The sequence below is a fragment of the Neofelis nebulosa genome, chromosome 4 (assembly GCF_028018385.1).
Source record: "Neofelis nebulosa isolate mNeoNeb1 chromosome 4, mNeoNeb1.pri, whole genome shotgun sequence".
Lineage (NCBI taxonomy): Eukaryota > Metazoa > Chordata > Mammalia > Carnivora > Felidae > Neofelis > Neofelis nebulosa.
The window spans coordinates 128,217,503-128,241,360 of NC_080785.1; the positions used below are offsets into that span (position 1 = coordinate 128,217,503).

The following is a 23,858-nucleotide window of genomic DNA, read 5'->3' on the forward strand; positions in this document are numbered from 1 at the left end:
TAATGCTGAGGAGCAAGGTTCTGTAAGATATCACATTGTACCTAAACTGCTTGCCCAGGTCTCCCCTGAGGCAATGACTAATGCAAACAGCCACAGGCTGGTCTTCAAGGATCCTTCTACACTAAGAAATTATCTTTGCATCTTGTGTTCAATTGGGGGATTCACTGCTTAGCAGAATCATACCCTTAAGAAATAGCCTTTGGCTAGGTTAGGAGGGGTAGACAACCGGCTAGCTGTATTGAGAAGTCTACTTGACCACTATACTGCAGTGAAGGTCTGAGGGTCTTAATTCAAATGGGAGGCTCCCGGTATAGGAACAATTATCTTGTCATCTGCACTCTTCAATGTTCAACATATGATTAAATCTATGATGTACGCATAAGTAAACATCTCAGAGAGGCTGCAGCCACTAAAACTGTGGGGGCAAATTTAAAGCTTTACCCTAACAGAGCTCCAATATCTCCAAAGGCAACTGTTGTTGGTATGAGACTTTATTTCAAGACTAGATTTTGAACTCAGAACTAGGAGAAAAAATTGCTGACTATCAATGTGGCTGAGGGCATTCTCTCGGAAAAAGGTCTATAGCTCCTGAAACCATGGCTGAAACTCATAACCTCCAATTAGCCACAGAATCTACAGTGCCATCCCTCTGTGTGGTGGCTGATAAAGGCAAGGAGGTCTTGACAAAAGGTTTTTTTTACAGGGATAGAAAAGGATCGGACAAGAAATGCAGGCTGTGACTTCTGATAGACCTATGTTGTAACTTCCCGTCCAGTATCAACCCTCAACTCATTTGTCAATAGGACTTTATTTCCCCTACACGTATCATAGTCCACATTATTCTGGGGAGCTGACTCCATGCCTCGTTCCAAAGGTATAAATCACAGCATCACCTCCTCTGGTTTCAGAGATGGCTCAAGGAAAAGCGGGTTATCCAAGGTAGGCAACTGAGTACAATAAGACTTCAATCTGGAACTTGTGTTGGAACTGTTGGGGTTAAGAGCAGTCTCACGTGGAAAGATGTGAAGCTCGGAGGATGTAAGCCTGGAGCTTCTAGGCATCACTAATAGCAGAGAATGTGTTTGATACTGAATCGAACTAAAGAAAAGTAGAGGCAAGGAGACCAAGACAAAGTGAGTGTGGATGAGATGTTTTGAGGGTATGGATCTAGCTATGTCTAAAGCCAATGCTACTTCTGTATTTTTTCAGTTCCATAAACAACACATTTCCCTTTTAGTTTGGGTGTCTATTGTTTTGTCCCCAAAGCATCCTGACTCCAGTAGAGTCCTAATGAGAAGTAGAGTTTCTATTTAATTTAGTAGGCAAGTATCTTGAATTGAAGGTTGGGGGGGGGGGGTGGGTAGGGTGAGGAAGAAGTGACAGACTGTGAAATGAATTTGCTGTAAGTCAACCGCAATTTAGTTTTAAAAAAAAGTAAAGACAGAGAGATGAGTAGATGATAAGAGTGTTAAATGGATAAATGAGGAGATTCCCTATGGATTGACTCTATATACATTAAAATTACTTAGAGGTCCTCTGAGTCTCTCTTACAGTTTCATCATGCATATGAGCGGAGTGTGTGAAGAGGGGAAGTAATTCATACAACCAGGGGTGTCCTGTTCATAGTGCATACCTACAAAATCGTTTTTAATTGCCTGGGTTTCAGAACAGAGAGAGGATCACATTTAAGACAGATTCTGAAAGACAACAGTGCTTTCCAAATATCTAATCTACAAAACATTGCAACAGATGCAGGAGGTTGGAGGCTTTGACAATTCTATTTAGCAAGCAGTAAAGGGAGAAATAAGGAAGAACAGACACATTTTCCCCTGCTCTCCCAGATTTAATGTCCAGAATACTTCCTGACTCATTGTAGCCCATATGCCTCTACCCACTTTATTTTTTAAGCCCAAATATTTTACTCTCAAATTGAGGGTAGTCGAACCAAGTGGTTTTCCAGTTTTCAGGATGAAATGTTCTACTACAAGCCAGAAACCATTTTAAAAATCACCTACCACCTTCCCATGAGTCCTGTAAGCAAACAGATGTGCTACACAGAGAAAATGCATGTATCTTTTTGCCGTCTGTGGCATTTGAACACACAGTTATCCAAGTAGAAGGGGGAAAATGCTATATTGGGAAAAAGAGGTCTTTAAAACAGATATTTATATTTAAAAATCTATATTTAATCTCAGTGGGGGAGAAAATAAATAAAACATGGAATATAACAGAAACATCTCTAAACTGAGATAATGTTCTCATAACACTACTCTTAGCCTTTTACAGACATGCTTCCTTTATTTTGCTTTTGGAAATGGGGTTTTGTTTTTGCATTGATGGATCTCAGTCAATGATGAGATTCCCTATGACTATTCATTACTTGTTACATACAGCTAAGTCTCTGGTGAGGTGTGAATATTTATGAAGGCTGTTCCTTTTTTTGATTGGCTCTGATTCTGGTAGCCTTATTAAGAATAAGGCTTACACTAGATGTGCACTCCTGGTAAGCAGGGCAGCATACCAAATACAGGGTAGAGTTGCAGTGTTTTCAATAAAGAAAGCACCTGGGAGTATTAAAATTTGGAAGAGTATGTGTAGCCCCCAGGCTGCTTTCTTGTAATGTATGCCAGTTTTGAGATTCTGCCATTTCTTACTTAAAGTTAATGATCTAAATTTCAAATGCAAGAACCTTCTAGAAGGGAGTGGGGGGAAAAGTAAGTGAATGGGCAGATTTAGCCTCAAAGGACCTATCAATGAAAGAGCCAAGTGGCTAAGCACCCTATGGTCAGTTTTTAAACATGTGGTATAAAACTTGTTCCCTAAGAAAATAATGAAAATAAATGACTACACTGATTCTAAAAATTAACTAAGTGCATATAAACGTATGCAGAAGAGGGAGGGTGTGACTGCATGTAAAATTATATTGTTCTCCAGTAAATATTAATTGCCCGTGGCTTGTTAGATTGGGGATCCAGAATAGATTGTGAGTACTTCCCAACAGTAAATGTATGACATGAAAAAAAAAAAAAAAAGACACTCGGGGCACCTGGGTGGCTCAGTTGGTTAAGCACTGACCTTGGCTCAGGTCATGATTTCAAAGTTTGTGAGTTCAAGCCCCATGTCAGGCTCTGGGCTGACAGCGTGGAACCTGGAGCCTGCTTTGGATTCTGTGTCTCCCTTTGTCTTTGTGTCTCTCTCACTTGCACTCTGTCTCTGTCTCTCAAAAATAAATAAACATTAAACAAAATTTAAAGAAAAGACACTGACAAAGGAAAAATCTGAAAACCTACTCATGGACACCATGCTTACTATTTCATATGAGAAAAAAATCTATTTTTAAGCAGTCAAAATTAGGATAGAACAGCAAAAAAAAGAGGACTATCTTTTTAATACATTTCAAGTAACTTATGAGATTGAAAGTCTTTAGCTATCACCCCAAAGCTTTCATATAAGTCCAAGACATCATATGCTAAAAAGGCAGAGCTAAATTTGAAAATTGTAATTATAGGCTCATATTGGCTTTGCCCAGGGCAACAGGGCAACCAGCATTACCTATGTAGCTGTCCTCTTTTTGGTTTAATGCTATGCTGTGGCTGTCTGGAAAGCCTCGGTAATTTTATATTTGAACATGTGTTCTGTAAGTGAAATCCACTGGACAATAGGGTATGTGCATCAGCAGAGGATATATGTACAATCTGAATGTCTGACATGCACCATTCACCGAGCTCCATATGCACAGACTTCCAGCACACCCATTCTGCGTGGGAATTCAGTCAGACCCAAGCTGAGTAAAAAGCAAGCTGATTATGTCTACAACTGAGTAAGCAAGGTGCTGACAGCCCTGAGAGGCCACATTTTCCATTGTAATTAGAATTTTGCTTCAAATGCAGAAAGAGAGCAATGGCATTCTCAGAAATACTACCAAAGAACCTATGAAGTCTTTTCTTACATGTTACGACTTCCCTGTACTAGCCAACATGCATGTGAAAATTATGACAACGGAGGAGAGTGAATGCCAGGACAACCCATGTTGCCTTCTCCTTTCCTTCTTTCCTTCTTCATCAATGAGCCAAAAATAGAGTATGGGTAAAATGTATGCAAATCAGATTAAGTAACAACAGCTGAGTTAGCTTTGTCCAGTGTTTCTATTGTTGTGGGAAGAACAAAATACCTATGCTATGCATGTAGAAGCCACAGAATACAAACCGTAAGTTCTGCATGTAAGTTAAAAGCTCTTATACATGCATTTGAAATTGACACCATACAACATAAAAAGACACGGTGAACTTCATGCTAAAAATTAACAATTTAAATTCTCCTTTACTTAGAACAACATTAACCAGCAAATATAAAACATCATCACAACTCAAGAGAGACAGACCATGGGAGAAAGAAAAAAGCGTTTATTGGTACACACACTTTTCCCCTTTGTTTTGAAAAAATGGTTCCACAGTTTTCACTTCACACCTGGAGCCACACACCATGTAGTCAGTCAGCCATTAGCTGTGTATAAAATACTTTGGCTCTTAAAGCATAAGAGCTCTTTTCCTAGGCAATCGCCTGGGTAATATTATTCCTCCACCTCCCTTTTATTATGTGTGTTTTTCCTGCTGGGGATCATGAGAATGTAAAAGCCAGGAACAGCCCCAACAAAATGCGTTTGCCTGGTGGTCAAAAGAGAATTAGCCAAAAATATTAGTAATGCTTATTTCAAAGATTTAGCAATCTTTGACAAGAGAAGTTCCAAGGTTTCTCTCCCCCAGTGGTACTTCATCCATGTGACTTCCTAACCCCTAAGTGTAAGTTATTTCTATTTTGAGTTTTTTAACTGTCAAAATAACACGTCACTTGATAATTCTCCCAATGCTTTTATGATTGCATACCTGCATTTGTAGCTCTAGTTTCTGTTCGCCGGGGTGTCAGACACACAACAGTCACTTTGGGGGTTCTAGCTTATAAACTTTCTAGACTGGCCCTGAAGTTTTGCACACATTCGAGCTATAACCAGAGTATCATCTCCATAAGAATATCATGTCACACTCATAGTTACTCAGTTATCTAAAATGGGTTATTGGGAAGAGAGTTGCTTTTGATTGCTAACTTTTGGCATCCATGACCAACTCATTCCTACACTTGTCTTTCCAGTGATTGTGGAAAACTGTGCTAACAGTTTGAAGATGGTTAAGCGTCACCTAAACTCTCCTTCAATCTCGCCTTTAAATAGGTTGGTTTTTAGGTTCATTTCATAATAAGTAAAGAAACAATAGAAGAGATGGTTTTATGGGAAAACATATTTGGGAACTTATTATCTGAGCCAAAAGATTCGAGAAAAAGGAGGCTCCCTCATCTTCTTTGTTTTTGACCTTAAAATGTTTTGGTTATACTGACTACATTCTGCAGCAAGTAGACTTGGTTAGAAAATATGAGAGTAATGTCACTCACCCAGTATTTTACGGACCATGATAGGAAGTGTGTAAGCAAGCAAATGCTTGGAATAGCAAATGGCAAAATCTAATACCTACAAGAATGACCCAAAGAAATGTTTCATCAAAATAAGTGCTTAGAATTTTTCTGCCTGACTTAATGGCAGTGGTGGGGCATGAAGGAGGAAAAAGGAGGTAGTATATTTCTTCTGGCATAGCCCGTGAAAACGGCTATTAATTTAGAACCCACCCACTAATTCAACTCCATGGCTAAAGGAGATAAAAGGAGGAACCACATACTGCAACCCAGCCTGGTCCTTGGCTTGACTAAGAAGTGCTGTATTTGTCTGCTAGTAATAAGTCACCACAAACTCAGTACCTTAAACAACAGAAATGTATTTGCTCACAGTTCTGGAAGCCAGACGTCCAAAATCAAGGTATCGGCAGGGTGGGTTCCTTCTCGGTGGCTCAGAGGCAGAGTCTATTCCACGATGCTCTTCTGACTTCTGGTGGCATGTGGAAATCCTTGGTGCTTTCTGGCTTGCTGCTGCACAGTGCTACTCTCAGTCTCCATTTCCACATGGCCACCTTCCTTCTGTGTCTGTCTGTCTCTATGTCTTCACATAGAATCCCCCTGTCTCCATATGTCTGTATCCAAATTCCCCTCCTTATAAAAGCACAGCAGTCACTGAATTAGGGTTGATCCTTATCCGTTAAAACCTCATCTTAATTTAATTACATCTGCAAAGATCCTATTTCCAAATAAGGTCATGTTCACAGGTACCGGGGGGTAACACCTTCAGTACACCTTTTGGTGTGGGGGGGTGCTGGCTAACTTAACCCATGATTCTTCTCAAACTTCGCCACATAGCTGAATCACAAGAGCATTTTTAAAAATACTGATGCCTGGGTACAAAACCCCAGAAATTCCAAACTAATGAGCATGAGGTACAGCCAGGGCATCTAGATTTTTCAAGTCCCCCAAGTGATTCAAATGTGCAGCAAAAGTCTCAGAACCACTAGGCTAAAAGATTCTAGTTATTAGTTTCTCAAAAGGATATTTTAGCATAACGAAGTATGTGTTTCAATGAGAAAAATCTCTTTTCCTTTAATCATTTTGACAAGAATGAAAAAAAATATCAAAAGTACATGATCAAAATGAGTGACATGTAATCAAAAAGAATTTTAGAAACTTACCACTTGATGCATGTTCATTCCATGAACATTTTTAATGTGTATGGTGCGCTGGGCCATGGGAAAGGTCCCGAGGTAGGCATCAGAACCTGAGATATCAGCTGCTCACCCACCAACCTGTAGAGGAAGGAAAGGGTTCATGGTGTTTGGCTGGTGGTGACTAGGTACAGAAATGATTCCTTTCTCACAGTAGTGCTCAGTGACTAGCAAATAGGGGAAACAGATCTTATTTTTGTAGATCAAGTGGCCATGATGAGATATTCTACAATGACGACAGAATGGATCACTCTGTGTTAGTTTATATCTAAGGCTACTCATATTAATGGCTCACCAGATTATTACAGAAAAAGTATTTCAGTGGGGTGAACTGGATGAAATAGAAAACTACTTCTTATGTTGCCTTTTCAGAGACTGAAAAACCCATTTGATATAGATGCCTATAAATGTTGTCAAATGTTATTTCATACTACTCTGTAGGCTCATAAGGATCTGATGTTAGCCGCTAAATCAACACAAACTTCCCCTTGCTTGTCTCTTAGCTGGCGCTACAATGTTTTCTATCTAGCACAGTAGTTCACCTCAACCTACTCTGTATCATTGTTATGGACTGAATGCTTGTGTTCAGCCAAAGAATTCACATGTTGAAATCCTATGCCTTAATGTGATGGTATTAAGGGGTAGAACCTTTGAGAGGTGCAGAGGTCATGAGGGTGGAGCCCTCCTGAAAGGAATCAGTGCCCTCTACAGGAAGAGACCAGACAGCCGGCTTGCACTCTCCTGCTCCCACATGAATACACACTCTCTCTTTGCTCTCTGCCATGTGAAGATACAACAAGATGCCATCTGTAAATAAGGAAGAGGACATTCACCAGAACCCAACCATGCTGGCACCTTGACCTCAGATTCGGAGCCTCCAGAAGTATAAAAAATAAATGTTTGTGGTTTAAGCCACCCAGTCCGTGGTAATTTGTTCTAGCAGCTAGAGGCAACTAAAAGAATCATTATTTTCATTCTTTATACTTCATACAAATACACTTTAAAAAAAATACTTAAAAATACAAGTTCCTTTATTCACAAAGGAACACTTTTTGTTTTTCATTCTCAAACTCCCCTGTGAAGCATTTTCTTTTGCCTCAAGTTTAGAAAATGCCCTTTATCTCAAACATATCAGCTAAGCTGTTTTTAGGTATGTAAAGAATTTCAAAGATACACATAGAGCAGAAGCCCACTTTTAATGTCAATAAATTTACCACTGTCAAAAAATTAGCATCATAATAGCAATGTGAACAGAATTAAAATATAAATATATAAATAATATTTTCTACATTTTAGCATATGAAAAAATCCTCATCTTTATTCCAAGAAATGTTGGCAGTCTTGGGGAAAGCATTTTAGATAGACTGATAAAATAATTATTAAAACCCATACTAAAGAAACAATGAAATAAAATCATGGAACGTAAACCCACTTTGAACAAAGTTCATATTTTCAGTGAAGTGACATGTATATAATAATTTCTTTTTTTTAATGTTTATTTATTATTTTTGAAAGAGAGAGAGAACAAGAGAATGAATGGGGGAGGGGCAGAGAGTAGAGACAACAGAATCTGAAGCAGGCTCCAGGCTCTGAGCTGTCAGCACAGGGCCTGACACAGGGCTCAAACTCATGCACCGTGAGATCATAGCCTGAGCCGAAGTGAGACACTTAACCAACTGAGCCACCCAGGCACCCCAATAATTTCTTTTTTAAAACATGATCATATTTAAATGGGAAAGACAGTGTTATTCTCATTTATACCTGAGGAAAAGAAAATAACATAAAGTTACCAAATTTGAAGCCTACATTGCTTTTGTATAGTCACATACATTAGGGAGTCTTTATATGCAGTTGTCTTTAGGGTGCTAGGTTATAGGTTTTCTTTTTTGAGATTTTTCTTTCTTTATTTTGTGTGTGAGAGAGACAGCACAAGCAGGGGAGAGGCAGAGAGAGAGGGAATCCCAAGCAGGCTCCATGATCAGCACAGAGTCCAACTTGGGGCTTCATCTCACAACCACGAGATCACAACCTGTGCTGATATCAAGAGTCGATGCTTGGTTGACTGAGCCACCGAGGTGCCCCTAGGTTTTCAATTTAAGAGCTGTGAACTTCAAACGGCCCCATTTTTTCACAGTTTGCAACAACCTCATCCCTACCAAAGTGCAATCGCTAAATTGCTAACTATGTTTGTGGACACCCTCTTCACCAACTTTCTTAACCTTGTCACTGTGTTACCATTTCAAATTTCCATGAAATCTACCTTCAAGAAACTGATGGAGAGGAGCCAAAGACTTCAGATCAGAAAGAAAAGAGGACAGGTAGCAGGCTCCCTTGCTCTATCTTCCCTGAACTGGGGAAAGTTACATAAACTTTATGTGCCTCAGTCTCTTCTTCTGTATGAGAAATTCATATTTATTGAGATTGTACTCCAGACTAGTCACTGTAAACCTAGAAGAAGTAAGTTGAATTCTATGGTTTCATAAGTAATTCTAAATACTGTTTTTAACTCCCATTAATTTATATCCCTAAAGTTTGGAATGTGCCAGCTGGCTTATATGTTCGCATGAAATTTCTGGACCATATCCTAGCTCGTCAAAGTCTAGTCTGGGGACCAGCAGCACTGGCATCTTCTCGGAGCTTGGTAGAAATGCACAGTTTTGGGCCTTACCCCAGGCCTGCTCAACCAGATTCTGCATTTGAATCAGATCCCCTGTAGCAGGCATTATTAAAGTGTGAGAAGGGCTGGACTAGATGGGTAACAAAATCTACTCAAACTTACAGGGATGTACACAGAGCAGAGGCTGGCATTCAACCCCTGGATTCAAAGCCAAGTCCTGCTACCCATACCTCGCGCAATCTCCGAAGAAAGAGCTTCCAAATACATAACTTCACTTTTGTGTTTTAGTGCCTTCATCTATAAAAAGGTGGTAAAACAACAGTTATTCCATGGGGCTGTTGTGTGGGTTGCAAAGTACTGTGTATAAGCAATTAATACAGTGCCTGGCACATTGGAAGTCCTTTCAATCATTAAACATTTATGGTACACCTATCATGTATATGTCAGGTACGTGCCGGGGGCTGTGAACGCAGCAGTAAACAAAACAAAGTCCCTACTTTCGTGAAGCTTTCATTCTAGCGAGGGATTCTGGCAATACAAAACAGATGTTAAAAAAAAAATGTCACATAGGGATATGTTCTGCGAAGTATAGAGAATGACAGCAGAGCCACTGTAGACAGGAAATTCAGCAAACTTCTTCAGAGGAGAAAACAAATGAGTAGGTACCTGAATTTGTTATGTTTGATTAGTATTCAGAGCTAAGTCCCAGGCACAGTGCTAAGGATTTTATATGCATTCAAGTTTCCAGAATCCTCCAATTTGACCCTCTCACCAGAAAAGTGGAGAATTTGCTTGAATAAGGATATTCACTACACAATGAGACATTTAAAGTGAAAATTTCATGAAAAGATTTTTTTGCTTGTCTTATCCAGTCATCGCAGCCATCTTATTTTTACTCTGGCTTGGATTCTGACAATGTATTAATACTTTTTAGTTTGACTGAAAGAACCCCCTGAAACATGCACCCCGGCACTAGAGATAACAATTCCATATGCTCAGCAGCATGATCGCTACATCTGGACATGAGCAAGAACTTTGTAATGGTAACGTGGCACTGTCCACAGGACCTGTCTTTCCACCCATGGAAACTGAAAGGCTCCACACCTCTTTTTATAGAAATAGGTATGTTTTAGTAACTTGGCTACATTCCAATTTATACTTTTACCCGAGAGTGTCAGGCTGTGGCTTTAGCAGATATTTTCCTTCTTTTTCTTTTGCTACACAATAAACAGGCAAACAAATAACTGTTATGTGGTGTCAGTGGCATGAAATGGCTTCTATATTCCAACACAGATGGGGTATCTTAATAATGGGAAGATGATCGCACACTTTAAAGTGCTTTGATATAAAAGGTGCCATATAAAAAGGAAGTTATTATTCTTAGTTATAATACCCTAAAAAAAGGATTTGCCATCTAAATGGCTGCTGAAACTTAACTGCAGAATTGCTTATAATGCTACAATCAGTTGAGGCCAAATTCAATAAAAACTCCATCCGGCATTCACACTGAGAAGACCCACATGTGCCTTTAATTTTTTTTTTTTTTAATTTCCTGGGCTTCCGGCCCAGAAATTGGATGGGAATTTTATTTAAACCTGCTCTTGTGTATCAACTTTTGGTAAATATCAGGTTTTCAGTTGACTCACATTATGCTTTACATTTTGAGCAAAGAGAGGAAATAAAATGATGCGTATCTCTCTAAATACATATATTTATACACCTCTTACCTGTTCTGCCAATGAAACTGTGGCTCACACTAAATGTTCATCATAACTCCTCCAAATTTAAGATGCCCCCCTTCTGCTGCAACCATAGATTAAAAAGTCCATTAAATCCCTTTCCAGTACTAATCAGTTTTCACCAGCATAGGGAATGTAATCTGAGTTTGGAAATGACTAATTATTTGGAGAGGGTGGTGAGGGGTTCAGCTTTAGATTTCTAATTTCGGAAGCTTCTTTCCCATCTTCCCCCTGTCATTGTGCTGCCTGGGGCCACGTCCCCCTCCTTGATGAAAATGCTCTTTCCCTTCACGCCGGACAGGGTATACACATATGCATTAGAAGGAAAATGCATTATAAGGCATCAACTTGAAAATATTAAGAAAAGCACTCCTTTTGATGGATGTGGGCATGGCAGTAATTGCACCTGCTAGGTGCCAGGCATCAGCATAATTTGCATGTGAAATTTTCTCAGTTCCTTCCAGAATACACCAGTTCTACTCAATAAAACATTTTGTCACACTCGGGGGGGTTGCCAACATGTTCCCAGATTGCAAGCAAAAAGATTATTTACAGTAACCAATAACAACTGAAACGACCATAAACAACCTTTCCATACCTGTTCTATTTTTTTTTCTTTTCCTAAGTAGAGAGACTTTAAGGAGCCCAAATTTACTACAATTTAATTCTGATGGGAAAAAGCACATTATTTTATTTATAGTAGCGTGCTGTATCTATCCTTGCCTCCCCCCTTTTCAAACATAAATAAAGCCACCTTTTGTTGCTGTTGTTTGTAATCCAGCCATGACTCTTAACAGGAAAAGTTTCCCGATAAAGTGAGAAGTTGGACAAAAATGGCCAACATCAGAGAAAGTGACCCAGTGTATTCCAGGACCCTACTGTGTGTTCATGGGGGGAGAGAAAATCACTGTTGAAGTAGTTTTGAGGGGAACCCTGTCCCGCTCAAGCCTTTGACGCAATTTCTTCTTGCCACCGGGAATAGTCAGTGCCCTGCCTGTGGGGATGATTGTAGGGAGCCCTGCCCTACACCTTACAGACCTGGGCTCTGCCTTTTGTTTTTTTACCACCCTCCCCCCCGCCCTTAACCAGAGTTTTCCCGGCAATTCGAATTCTATTCTGAATTGCAGGGGACCAGGCAGGGCTACTTATTTGGGGGGTAAAAGAGCAAGAATGAGAAATAGTCAAAACAGGCATTTCCCTTAAACCCCCTCTCAGGTCTCTTTCACCCAGAGTAATGCCCTTGATGATGAGTTTTGTCCCCTGACAGGAGGAATCACCGGGAGAGAAGAGGAGACAGGGCTGGGAATTTGTTAGGCCTAATTAAACAAACATGACTAGAATTTTTTTTTTTTTAAATTTTTTTTTTTCAACGTTTTTTATTTATTTTTGGGACAGAGAGAGACAAAGCATGAACGGAGGAGGGGCAGAGAGATAGGGAGACACAGAATCGGAAACAGGCTCCAGGCTCCGAGCCATCAGCCCAGAGCCTGACGCGGGGCTCGAACTCACGGACTGCGAGATCGTGACCTGGCTGAAGTCGGACGCTTAACCGACTGCGCCGCCCAGGCGCCCCTAGAATTTTTTTTTTTTGTGTGTGTGTACCACAAAGGGAAAGTAAACTTATGATACCTTTTTAAAACAATGTCAAAGAATTATAAAATTCAGCCCCAATTACAGTTTTACTCACAAGGAGCATTGTTATAACGGTATCCTAGGACATCCTTCTAGAAACTGTGCACACATAAATATGCATACAGAGATGCGCAAATGAGCACAAAAACTGTAACTATGTTTCCAGAACTAACTTTTCTCCTGACAAGACCTCTTGAAGGTCATTCTATGCCAATAGTAATACATGTACCTCCCTCTCTATAGATGCTGCTTTATATCCCAAAGTATCCCACTGTATTTTAATTAGACACTCTGTTAATAACGGACAGGAAGGTTGTTTCCAAATGTTTATCACTCACAAGTAAAGCTCGCTGAACAACCTTTGCCCGGGCACTGGAAGGAAGTTTCCCCAATGCGAGGGCTTACGAATCCAGCAGGCTTTCACCGGAAGTCAAGGTGTTCTCACCAACCACTGCCTGCATGTACTTAGCCAGATGCAGGTAAGACCCACCTCACAGGGCCCTTGTCAGAACACAATTGTGATTATTCTTATAACTGACGCATTGAGGCCTTAGGCAAATTAATTTCCTCATCATTAAGTCAGGAGACAATAATAGATTCAGGGTCGCTCCGGGGACGCCGTGAACCAATTCCCTTAAATTGCGCTGTCCACTACCTAGTACACAGCGAAGCCTTAATAATTATCCGCCTTAATAGGACAGTGGCAAGCTCTGCGCACTTTCGGCAGCGCAGCTGTAGGAGGCTTTCCTAGAAGTGGAAATCCTACCTTTAACCCCGTGCTCCCCAGGCCCCAGCTGTGCGCGCACGAGGCCACCAAGCGGTGACAGGCTGACCGCCGCCCCATCCCGCGCCGCCGCCCAGGGCCCTGCGGAGGCCGGACGCACGTGGGCGCACGCGGCAGAGCGCAGGGAGACGCGGGCTCCTGGCCGGCGCGGGGGCGCGGGGGGCGCCGCCGGCGCTAGGCGCGGGACCCCGTTGGCTGCTCTGCCGCGCTTCCCGCCCCTCCCTCCCGCCCCTTCTCCCCTCCCTCCAGTGCCCGCGCTGGAGCCGGAGCCTGGGCGGCGGAGGCGCAGGCAGCGCTTGCTCGGCGCCGGCAGCAGCCACAGCAGCCTGGCGCGCGGCGGCGGCGGCGGCGGGCGGGCGCCGCAGGCTCGGCCAGGAACGGCGCGGACCGGGGAGCTGCGGCGGAGGCTCGCGCGGGCGCGCACGGCGGCCCCCCAGGCCCCGGAGAACGGCGGCCGGCGCACCGGCGGAGCGGGCGCCTCGTGCACTGCAGAAATCAGGTAAGTCTCAGAGTCCCGGCTCCTTGCGCCGCCCCGGGCACTACGGTGAGCCACCTGCCCTGGCAAACTTTTCGCACTGGCTTCAAGGCTCCTAGCCCTAAAGTTTGTTTGCGGGGATGTGCCCCCGACAAGTGGAGAATAAGAGATGCGTCTCGGAGCGGATTTGCTTTGGGGAGATAATTTTTTTCTTCTTGCGCGAGGATTGGTTTCCAGGATGGGAACACTTTGCATCTCCAGCTCCAGCGTGGGGAGATGCGAGGTGATCCCACTGGCTAGCCCTTAGCTCAGCGGATTTGGCTAGTGAAGTTGAAAAAAAAAAAAAAAAAGTTGTGAAATGCAAGGGTACTTAAGATGAATCCTAGGTTCGCGGTGCAGGGGGTGGAAATGTGATACAGCTTTTTGCCACAAACCTCCCCCTGCTCTCCAGCTCTGGGGAAACTAGGGCGGAGGATTCTTCGATTAGCGACCAAGTTTTCCAAGCCTCATTTTCTTTCCACTTTTCAATCTGCAGTCTTGGACAGAATCTTCTGCCGCGTGTATTTGCCAGGTTTTGTCTGGAATGGGCTATAGTCCAGCTTTCCTGAGCTCGGACCTGGTCTTGGCTGCTTTTCTCTTCTCTAAGGAGCCGTGCAAAGCTAACCAAGCGGCTAACAGACTACCAGGAACGGAAACCAGGAAGTGTCAACTGGGTACCCCAAGACACAGCACCATTAGAAAATTTTTTGACTGATTGAAATGAATGAACAGCTTATGGGCTGTGCTTGTGGAAAGCCCCGCACGACCCTCCAATCCGCCTGTCCTTCCCTGTACTGCATTTACTTATTGATGTACAACAAGGAGATGTGCCCAGAGGAATGATTTAGTAACAAAATGGTACCGGCTATGGTGAAGACAGTCAGTTTCTGGTCCGAGCCAAAGAGAGGGGGACAGACAGCTCTGGGAAGGGGGTGGCCAGTTTGTTCACCTGAAATCATGTGAGGAAAACAGAGCTAGAGAAAGCAACGCAGAGAGCAGGGAGGGGAGATGTATGATGTTCAGGAGGGAAGTCAGAACCCCCAGCTCATATGGTGAGTAGGTAAATTCAGAAATAATTTAAAAATGATTAAGCAGGAATATATATATATATATATATATATTAAGTAGGAGGACTCTACAAGCTGTGGTTTCTGTTTACCCCCACAGAGATGAATATCACACGAGCTGAAAAAGAATCTTGATCTGTAAATAGATTAAAAAACAAGAATTAATCAGAACAATGAGTCAGAGCCCTACAGTGTTTGAAAGGAATAATTGCCTTTGGAAGAGCTATTATGTCTCAATACTGAAGTCAAATGTGTTACTTTTGCTTTGCTAGTTGTGTTTACTAACAGTAACATGGCTTTGGCTGCAATTACCTGACATCTGAGGTTGTGGTTTTAACCCTTGGTGGGCTATGGTACAGGGAGGAGGTTCTGTAGGTTAATACTCATATCCATTTGAGCAACATTTACAAAGTGCCTAATATGTGCCAGTCACTGATTGCAATGGGACAGGTTCTAGTAAATGTGGTTCATAGAAGATATCTGATAGGGTTCAGCCTTGCCAGTGGAAATATATTTGCTCAGAAATTAATGATCTTTGAGTGTTTGCTTCGAGTCAGTTGAGATTCAACATGTAGTTTGAGGACCCTCGAAATGATCACTATCCACCTGGGAGCTAGAGTGAATTGCTACACATTTTTGTTTCAGGTAAATGGTGAGGCTAAATGCATATGTGTGGCCCTCCTGTCTGAAGGTGGTATAACAGACACAGTGGCTAATTGATTTGTAGGGCAATAGATGCAGGCACTGGCTGCCTCAGACAGTAACATTCACCTCCATGTTCTTCTCAATGTCTGGATATCAGTAATGTTAGCACAAAGACATGAAGGCATTAAGTCCATTCTCCAAGAGAACTCTCAACTTTTCAGCATCCTTCACAACCCACCCGGATAGCCTGATTATTCCTTAAAATGGCAGCAAAACATTTAATAGGACCAAAGTGCTGAGCAATTTCACTTGGAGCAAAGATTAGCTACGGACAGCAAGCTGTAGCCTTTCCATTGCTGATTTATGTTCAATTTTATCACTGTCACATTTCATATATGCCCAGTTATTACAAACTAATAGCCTCTTCGCTCTGCTAGCAAAATAAGCGTCCTTCTCTTTTATAAGTTCCTAACTCCTCACACATTCGGTACGCATCTTCTCTCTTTGTTTTTACTGCGTAATTTAAGTGTGAAACTTGAAGTTCTCATTAGCTCTTGAAATGTTTTGTGCCTAAATGGTATACAGATATAATTGCCCCTTTAAAGCTGCCAGTTCTGTATATCACTGTATTATGCACATGGCTGGTTCAGTGTTCTGTGTTTTTCTAGTCACCGGTTAGTAAGGTCTTAGGAGTAAAATAATGTTAACTCCCAGTATGGAGACAGTTAGATGGCAGGAGGATTAATTGATGCTGGCCATGTTTGCTTGCCATCTCTGATTCAATTACTGCCACCAGTTCACTTTCAAGCCTTTTGATCTTAGGGAGTTTGTCTCTTTGAAGGTGAGTTTTTCAGAGGTGCTCCTATGGTTTTAAAATGTATTTACGAGTCACTTAATGCTGGTAGACTAGTTCTTATGCTTGATAACACTGCCTGAGATACTATCCTTTTTGCAAAGATGTTTGGCAGTAATTAGAGCATTGGGCTGGCCACAGGATAGTTGAAGACAGAACATTTCTTTGAAATTAAGGTGTAACAGATCTCAGTCTCAGATCTAATTTGTGTAAAAATTTCAGGAACAAATCAACTATGCTAAGTGGTTTTTGGTTTGTAGCACCACTCCCCCATTTATCTACTAAATATAGCGGAACATTTCTTTTGAAAATTTGCTGCAGGAGCAATCCTCCCCCTAGTCGAAACTTTGTATGCCAGGTTCCAATCCATGGTACATTTTTATTTCTCCCCTTTTATGTACATGTTATAAACAAGAAATAAGGGTTTGTAATAGAAGTGCTGGCAGAACTTTATGGCATCTCAAACAGCTCTGCTACTTGGAATGTAAATATTTGTAGAATCTTTACTGTGCAAGAAGCTGCCTTGCAAAAAGTGAGAAAAAATGACTCTTTTATTAAGTAGGATAAAATAATTCAGGAAGTATGCATATTCCTTATTGCAGACATATTGGCATTCTGAGTAATAGATTATATATGTTATAGCAATTCCATAGCCCTCTCTTAGGTGCCTTTATAACTCAGATTGTAAATTTTCTGTGTTCTAAAACAGGAGAACAAATTTGTCCCATTTGTTTTTCTAACTTGCTTGACTTTGATTGCCTTTCAAATGTTCAGGGATGAAATCTGTAATTCAAAAACCACTTTGATTATATTGCTGATAAATGAGGCTGTCGGTATGCTATCTTTGGGAAAAAAGAGTGCTTGGGACCATTACAATACTTCAAATACTCTTATTCTAGGGAATTAGTCCAACTCAGATCTTGTGCGTCCTTTCGATTGTGATATTTCTCAGATTTGTCCACTTCTGTCCATCTCCACTCACATGATTCTGTTTTATTCCAAATCACTATCTCCTCCCAAGGGAAAACTGCGCTGGTTTCTCTGCCTCCTCTCTTGCTTCCTCCCCCAAATCATTATCTGCATGCTAGTCAGGGCAATATTTTTTTCTTAAATGTAAGTTAAATTAATACTCCTCTCCTCAAAGCACTTAAATGATTTTATATTGCATTCAGAACTATTAAATATCTACAAAGCCATGTAGGATTTAAACATTACCCCTGTGTCCAACATCATCACATGCCATGCTTTGGGGAGAAAGAACTTCATAGGCTTCTCTCCATTGTCTGCAGTTTTGTTGACCTCCTTCCTATCTTAGGGTTTATTTTATCCCTTTGCCTGGTAGCCCATTCTATCCTTTACCCCCAAACACACACACACACACACACACACACACACGCACACATGCACACCCCACATAGAGTTTGACAGCTGATCACACTTTTGGTCACAATATAAATATTTATTGAAAGAGTGCTCTCTAATCCCTCTGCTTGTCTCTTTTTGTTCATATCGCCCAAAGCACTTATCATAACTTGAAACTATCTCATCTGATTCCTTGTTTACTATTCTGTAACCATCTTACAAACAGTCACCACATCTGTTTTACTTACTATTGCAAAGCAGCTTCTATCACAGGACGTGGCTCACAATGGAGTTTGATAAACCCATGGGAACTATGCTTTTGGGGGTGCTGAGTTTATAACATGTGGCTGGAGCACCTCTGTGACCAGAGATCCTGTCTGTCATGTTCATATTCAGCAGAGGTCTGCAGCTGACTTTTACAGAGTGTTCTGTCACCTTGCTCTAAGATCTCTTAGAACTTTTGGATATCTGCTACTTCAAAGCCATTGTGTCAGAATGGGAATCATCATTTTTCCTCCCAAGCTGGTTGTAGCATAAGGTGATACCTTCTTTCATCTTTTCTCATTGTGGTCCTCAAGGCACATGGCACCAAGTGGTCTTCGGTACTGTCCCCTTTTTTCCCTTCAACCAGTCAACTGATTAAAAATACAAGAACATTCATTCATGTGATTATCCATCAGCCAGGTTCCAAGCCCTTTACTGCCTTTGCAGTTCTTACCTAAAGTTCTTACTAAATGCAGCGGATCAAGAAACCACCTTCCGCCCCTCTCCAGTCTTTCTGACACATGCTGCTGTATTATTCCATGAACCAGAAACCTTGTATCATTGGACACCCACAGCCTACAGAGAAAATGCCACTGATGGAGCCTGTCTGCATGAGACTTCTCTTTTCTCACCCATCCTTGAACTTCCAACTTAACAGAGCTTTTTAAAACTTTCTTGAAAACTCAGAATGTTGCTTTTGGCTTCAAGATTCCTGTACCCTTGGCTCTGACTCCAAGCCGCTCATTCACATACCAACTCATGTCCACCCTTAATTCACTGTTATTTTTGCCAGGAATGCTCTTTAATTCTAATCCTACTGTTTCTGGGAAGCCTTTAGTGTCCTCCAGATTAGGTTTGGAGGTGTGGCTTCCACTCTCAACTATGTTTTAAAATTTTCTTCTTTAGAGGGATAATGGATTTGAATTCAATTGATACTGTGCATTTGTTTAATATCTATCTTTCCTGATAGTCTGTGCATGGAGCAGCACGGCATATTAGGGTTTTGGTGACTATTTGCACAATCAAAAAAGATGAGCTGATCTCTTTTATTCACGTGCAGTTATACTGTAGTTATTTATGTTATGGCTTCTTTTTATTGGACTTAAAATTTTTAGTGTATAATTTAAAGATTTTATTGTATTTTGCACAGTTTTGGGGTGGCAAACTATTAATTGACAACAGATGAATATCTTGATATGGTCTGAACTTAGAAAAATTCTGTGACAAACATATGCCCTAAGGGGGCATAAGCTTTGGTTGTCGGTACTGATGGCTGGTCCTTGATGCAAGGGTCTTAGTTTAGTGCAATGGGAGTAATTTTGGAATTCTCAAGATCCATTATTTATTAGAGTAAAACAATGAATATGAAAGAAATAACTAAATGCTTCACAACAAATCAAAAGTACATCTTCCTAAACTATCAAGAGCTACATAGTTATAAATGGGGGAAGACAGGCTTGTGGGCATTTAACAGTCTTACCAATTGTCCTTCAATAGAAAGCCCCCTTGGGGCACCTGGGTGTCCCAGTCCATTAAGCATCCGACTCTTGACCTCAGCTCAGGTCTTGATCTCAGGATCATGAGTTCAAGCCCCGCAGTGGGGTCTGCACTGGGTGTGAAACCTACTTAAAAAAAACACACACACAGAAAGCCCCTTATCCTTATAGAGATATTCCATATCTCTCTCACTGCTTCCCAACTAAGTGATCTTTCTAGAAACATTAACTGTTCTTGGGGCGCCTGGGTGGCGCAGTCGGTTAAGCGTCCGACTTCAGCCAGGTCACGATCTCGCGGTCCGTGAGTTTGAGCCCCGCGTCAGGCTCTGGGCTGATGGCTCGGAGCCTGGAGCCTGTTTCCGATTCTGTGTCTCCCTCTCTCTGCACCTCCCCTGTTCATGCTCTGTCTCTCTCTGTCCCAAAAATAAATAAAAAACGTTGAAAAAAAATTAAAAAAAAAAAAAGAAACATTAACTGTTCTGTTGAAATAACGGGCATTCCTTGATCCTTTACAGGATTTTCTGAGTTATTTGTCGGTGATGAGACCTGGTGACTAATATTTTTAAACTTTTTATTTTAAAGCAACTACACTCATAGGGAGTTTCAAAAAATAGTACAGAGAGGTCTGTCTGTCCTTCACCCAGCTTCCTCCCACAGTGGTATTGTGTTTTGGCTATAGTATAAAATCAAAACCAGGGAATTGACATTCGTGTGCTACTGTTAACAAGACAACAGACCTTATGTAGTTATCAGCATCTTTTAAGCCCGACTACATGAGTGTGTGTAGCTCTGTGCACTTGTACCCCATGTATGCAATTGTGTAGCTAGGCTTTGAATTTAAAGAACAAACACCCTGATAGCTGCAGTTCCCGTGTTAAACACACTCTGATGTAATATTTTTGCAAGTGGCTTCTAGGTTTCAAGTAGTCCACTTGGATGGACCTTTTCCCATGCAAATGTTTGTCCTGTTGCTCTTAAATATCATGAACTCATTCACCTTGGAGTTGCCTATATGTAAAAGTTGCCATGGAAACAGAAGTCTTGGCATTTTATAAAGCAGGATGTGACATTTGGGTGGTTCTCTGTGGTCATCAGCTTGGGAATCTGTGTTTACTTGCCATATGAGTTTTAAAAAGTTCTGCAGGTAAGTGTGTGTGTTTGTCAATGTAATCAGATTTGGACAGGATTTTTATGCCACCAGGGCCACGATCTTACTGAATATTTCCTTACACTTTCTAACACTAACAGACTCCTGGTCCATTTTTGTTCTTACATAGAAATAGTCACTCTTTAAAATAACTTAACATATTGCAGAAGATGGTAATGACCCTTTTCAGGCAATTAAAATCAACCCGAACAATATAGCTAGTGATCTAATCTGATGGCTGCTACTCACTTGGGCTGGCCGCTTCTGTGAATGTAAAGCAGCAGAAAGTTGCTGATTACCAATCGTTACCAATTGCAGTGAGTATTCTGAAGGCTCTGGAATACAGATAAGGCCCATTTATACCAAAGTCCGGCGTGTGCTACAGCAGACAGCACTGCTGTTACCACTGCCCATTCCCTTTGCCTACAAAAGTGTTTACGTTTATATATGCTAGGCAATTTGTCGTATTCTTCAACTATTCTTAGTGAAGCTTTTTTGTGTTGCTAAGAAAAACCATCCAAAACCTGTGTATGTCAGCTGGATAATTTTGAAGTTTGAATCTTGCAGGCCAAAGGTTTTCTCTCTTTCTCACTTTCTCCTACCATTAGAAAAAATGTTCTAATGTGCAATGGAAAGATATACATGTTTATGTTTAGTACTAATTTACTGGATTATTTCACCAATATTAAACAAAGATCACCCCTATGGAGTTGATTCTGTAGCACTTAGTGGCAATATTAGTTTTTAAAAAGAACAAAAGAATGTCTACAAATATATATATATATATACGTATATATATATATATATATATACGTATATATATATATATATGTATGTATTTGGAAGGGTTTTATTTGAAACAAGCCACATATTCTGTGAATATGCTTGTAAGTAGAAGGCATATTTCCAAATAATGGGAAATTCTGGAATATAGATGTTTCTCTTTTTAGTCAAATATTGCCATGATTGTCTGCTGCTATAAATGGTTTTCAATTATGACTTTCTTGGAAATATCTTCTGTCGTTTTTCTAGAAATTAGTCACAGGGTTTTCCTCCTGAATCATTATTTTTATTCTTCCATTTTATTATTAATAATCTGATTATGTCTTATTATTCCTCTTCCCGCCCCACTTTGACCACACATATATAGACATAGACACACACACCACCAAAGTCATAGACTGGAATAAGGAATAGAATTAATACCAAATTATAAAATTCAGAAGGTAAGAAATACAAATGTTTTGTAAGCATTAACCAGAAGAGAATAAAATCAAATGAAGGGGAGGAATTTTAGATTGTATATCAGATTAATACACCATGTTATGTAAAGTTAGCCCATTTCTTCCTCCTCCTCTTTCTCAGATGAGTTCTTAGTTTCCTTCCTTTCTCTCAGGTTCCATTTTTGAATTGACTCTTCAGTACTGACCCCTAGTGGGTAAATGTTTTCAACTGTCTAATTGAAAAGATTACATCTACTTGGAGGGTTCTTTACAGGGGCAAGGAAGGTGGCTATAAACGTGATCAAACTCGGTCTTCAGAGAAAAATATTGGTAGAAAAAGAAAAACCGCACATCAGCCCCTTGGGAGACTGTTTGCAAAGCTGGCTGCAACCATGCCTTTCTTGGAACTTTGCGTACTTGCTCCTGTCTTTAAGCAAAGAAATCGGTTTCCCTTCCCCTTGAATCTGGGCTGGCCTTTTGAATTTGAGCAATAAAAAAAATGTAGCCAAAGTGGTGTTATTGGGAATTTTGAGCCTAAGCCCAATGATGGGGGCTTATGTTCTTGTTCTTTTACTGCCTTGAAACCTCCACGTAAAGATGTCCAGGTTTGCCTTTTAGAGATTGAGAGGTGACCTAAAGACAGAGCCTACAGCCAATATTAGCTAATGGCCAGAATTGGTAGTCAGTCACACAAGACCATCAGTCCCAGTTAAGCCATTGGATGATTGACTTACATGAATGACATCAGGCAAAATTAGCAAACAAACCACGAAGCTGAACTCAGGTCAAATTCAGAATCATCAGCAAATAAGTTATGTTTAGGTTATTAAGTATTAGGGTAGTTTATGCAGCAGCACTACACACAAATACATGTTCATAATTTTAAAAAGCACGTTTAAAAAATGTAAGTAAAGGGGCTTCTAGGTGGCTTATTTAGTGAAGCTTGTACAGACCCTTGACTTTGGCTCAGGTCATGATCTCAAGGTTGTGAGATCAAGCCCTGTCTAGGGCTTCATGCTGAGCATTGAGCCTGCTTAAGATTCTCTCTCTCACTCTCTCTCTGCCCCACTTGCACATATGCATATATGACACTTTTTCTCTATCAAAAAATGTAAGTACATATTTTTAAAATGTGAAGTCTAATCTCTTTTTTGTTGTTTTATAAGTATATCCATCAACTTTTCTTTGGTAAGAAATAATCCAAAAATTTCTTAGGCTTCGGAGGACAGATATTATTCACCTGCCTGAAAAGCTGTGGGTCAGAGTTGGGTCAGCATGGTTCTCTTCCATGCTGTGGATTGACTGTGTCCCTGCTCCATGTGGCTTTTCATTTTGGGCTCTGGGCAGAAGTACAGCCACACAGTATATAGCATGGCATTCCATCCAGGTCTACCAGCGTAGGGCTTTAGACACCTACCCATGTCTGCTTGGTAGATAGGCTGCTAATAGCTCACAGGTTCATCCCTCACTGGGGAACTTCCCTTTGCAGAGGGAACTGTCTCAGGCAAGGTTATGCTTCCTCTTGGGTGGTGCCCATGCCAATGAAAGGCTGCTGCCTGGGTACAAAAACCTGATCCCTTTGCTTTAATTTAGGACAATTCTGAAGCCTATACCAGCTCCAGAAAGCCCCTGAGGATCAACAGAGGCCTCATGTACAGTACTTTAAATTTCAGGATCCTCCTTTGCCTCATCATGCTTTTTTTTATACTTTTCTTTTGAGAGCATTCTTTTCTTTCGAGAGTATTCTTCAGTAGACCCTTCTCATCTCAGATTTTGTTTCTGGGGAACCCAGGTTAAGAAAGGCCCTTATCTGGTACACGTTCTCACAGCAGAAGGCAGAAACCCAAGAGGCTTACTTGAAC

At 41.0% G+C, this 23,858-nt stretch overlaps 1 protein-coding gene and 1 long non-coding RNA gene across 4 annotated transcripts in view; one reads left to right on the top strand and one right to left on the bottom strand.

Moving 5' to 3' along the window:
• Positions 1-4,300: 4,300 nt before the first annotated feature.
• Positions 4,301-13,527, bottom strand: LOC131509893 (uncharacterized). Its single transcript, XR_009260764.1, has 3 exons — positions 13,408-13,527; positions 6,621-6,734; positions 4,301-6,090 (listed from the first exon to the last, which is right to left on the bottom strand). It is a non-coding gene; the product is annotated as an uncharacterized LOC131509893 (long non-coding RNA).
• Positions 13,528-13,813: 286 nt separating this feature from the next.
• The window catches only part of CNTN3 (contactin 3), a 340,674-nt gene continuing 330,629 nt past the window's right edge, over positions 13,814-23,858 (top strand). For all 3 annotated transcript variants that reach the window (XM_058726205.1, XM_058726206.1, XM_058726208.1), the window contains exon 1: positions 13,814-13,924. The gene's annotated coding sequence lies outside the window, so the exon portion shown is untranslated. The remainder of the gene's footprint in view (positions 13,925-23,858) is intronic.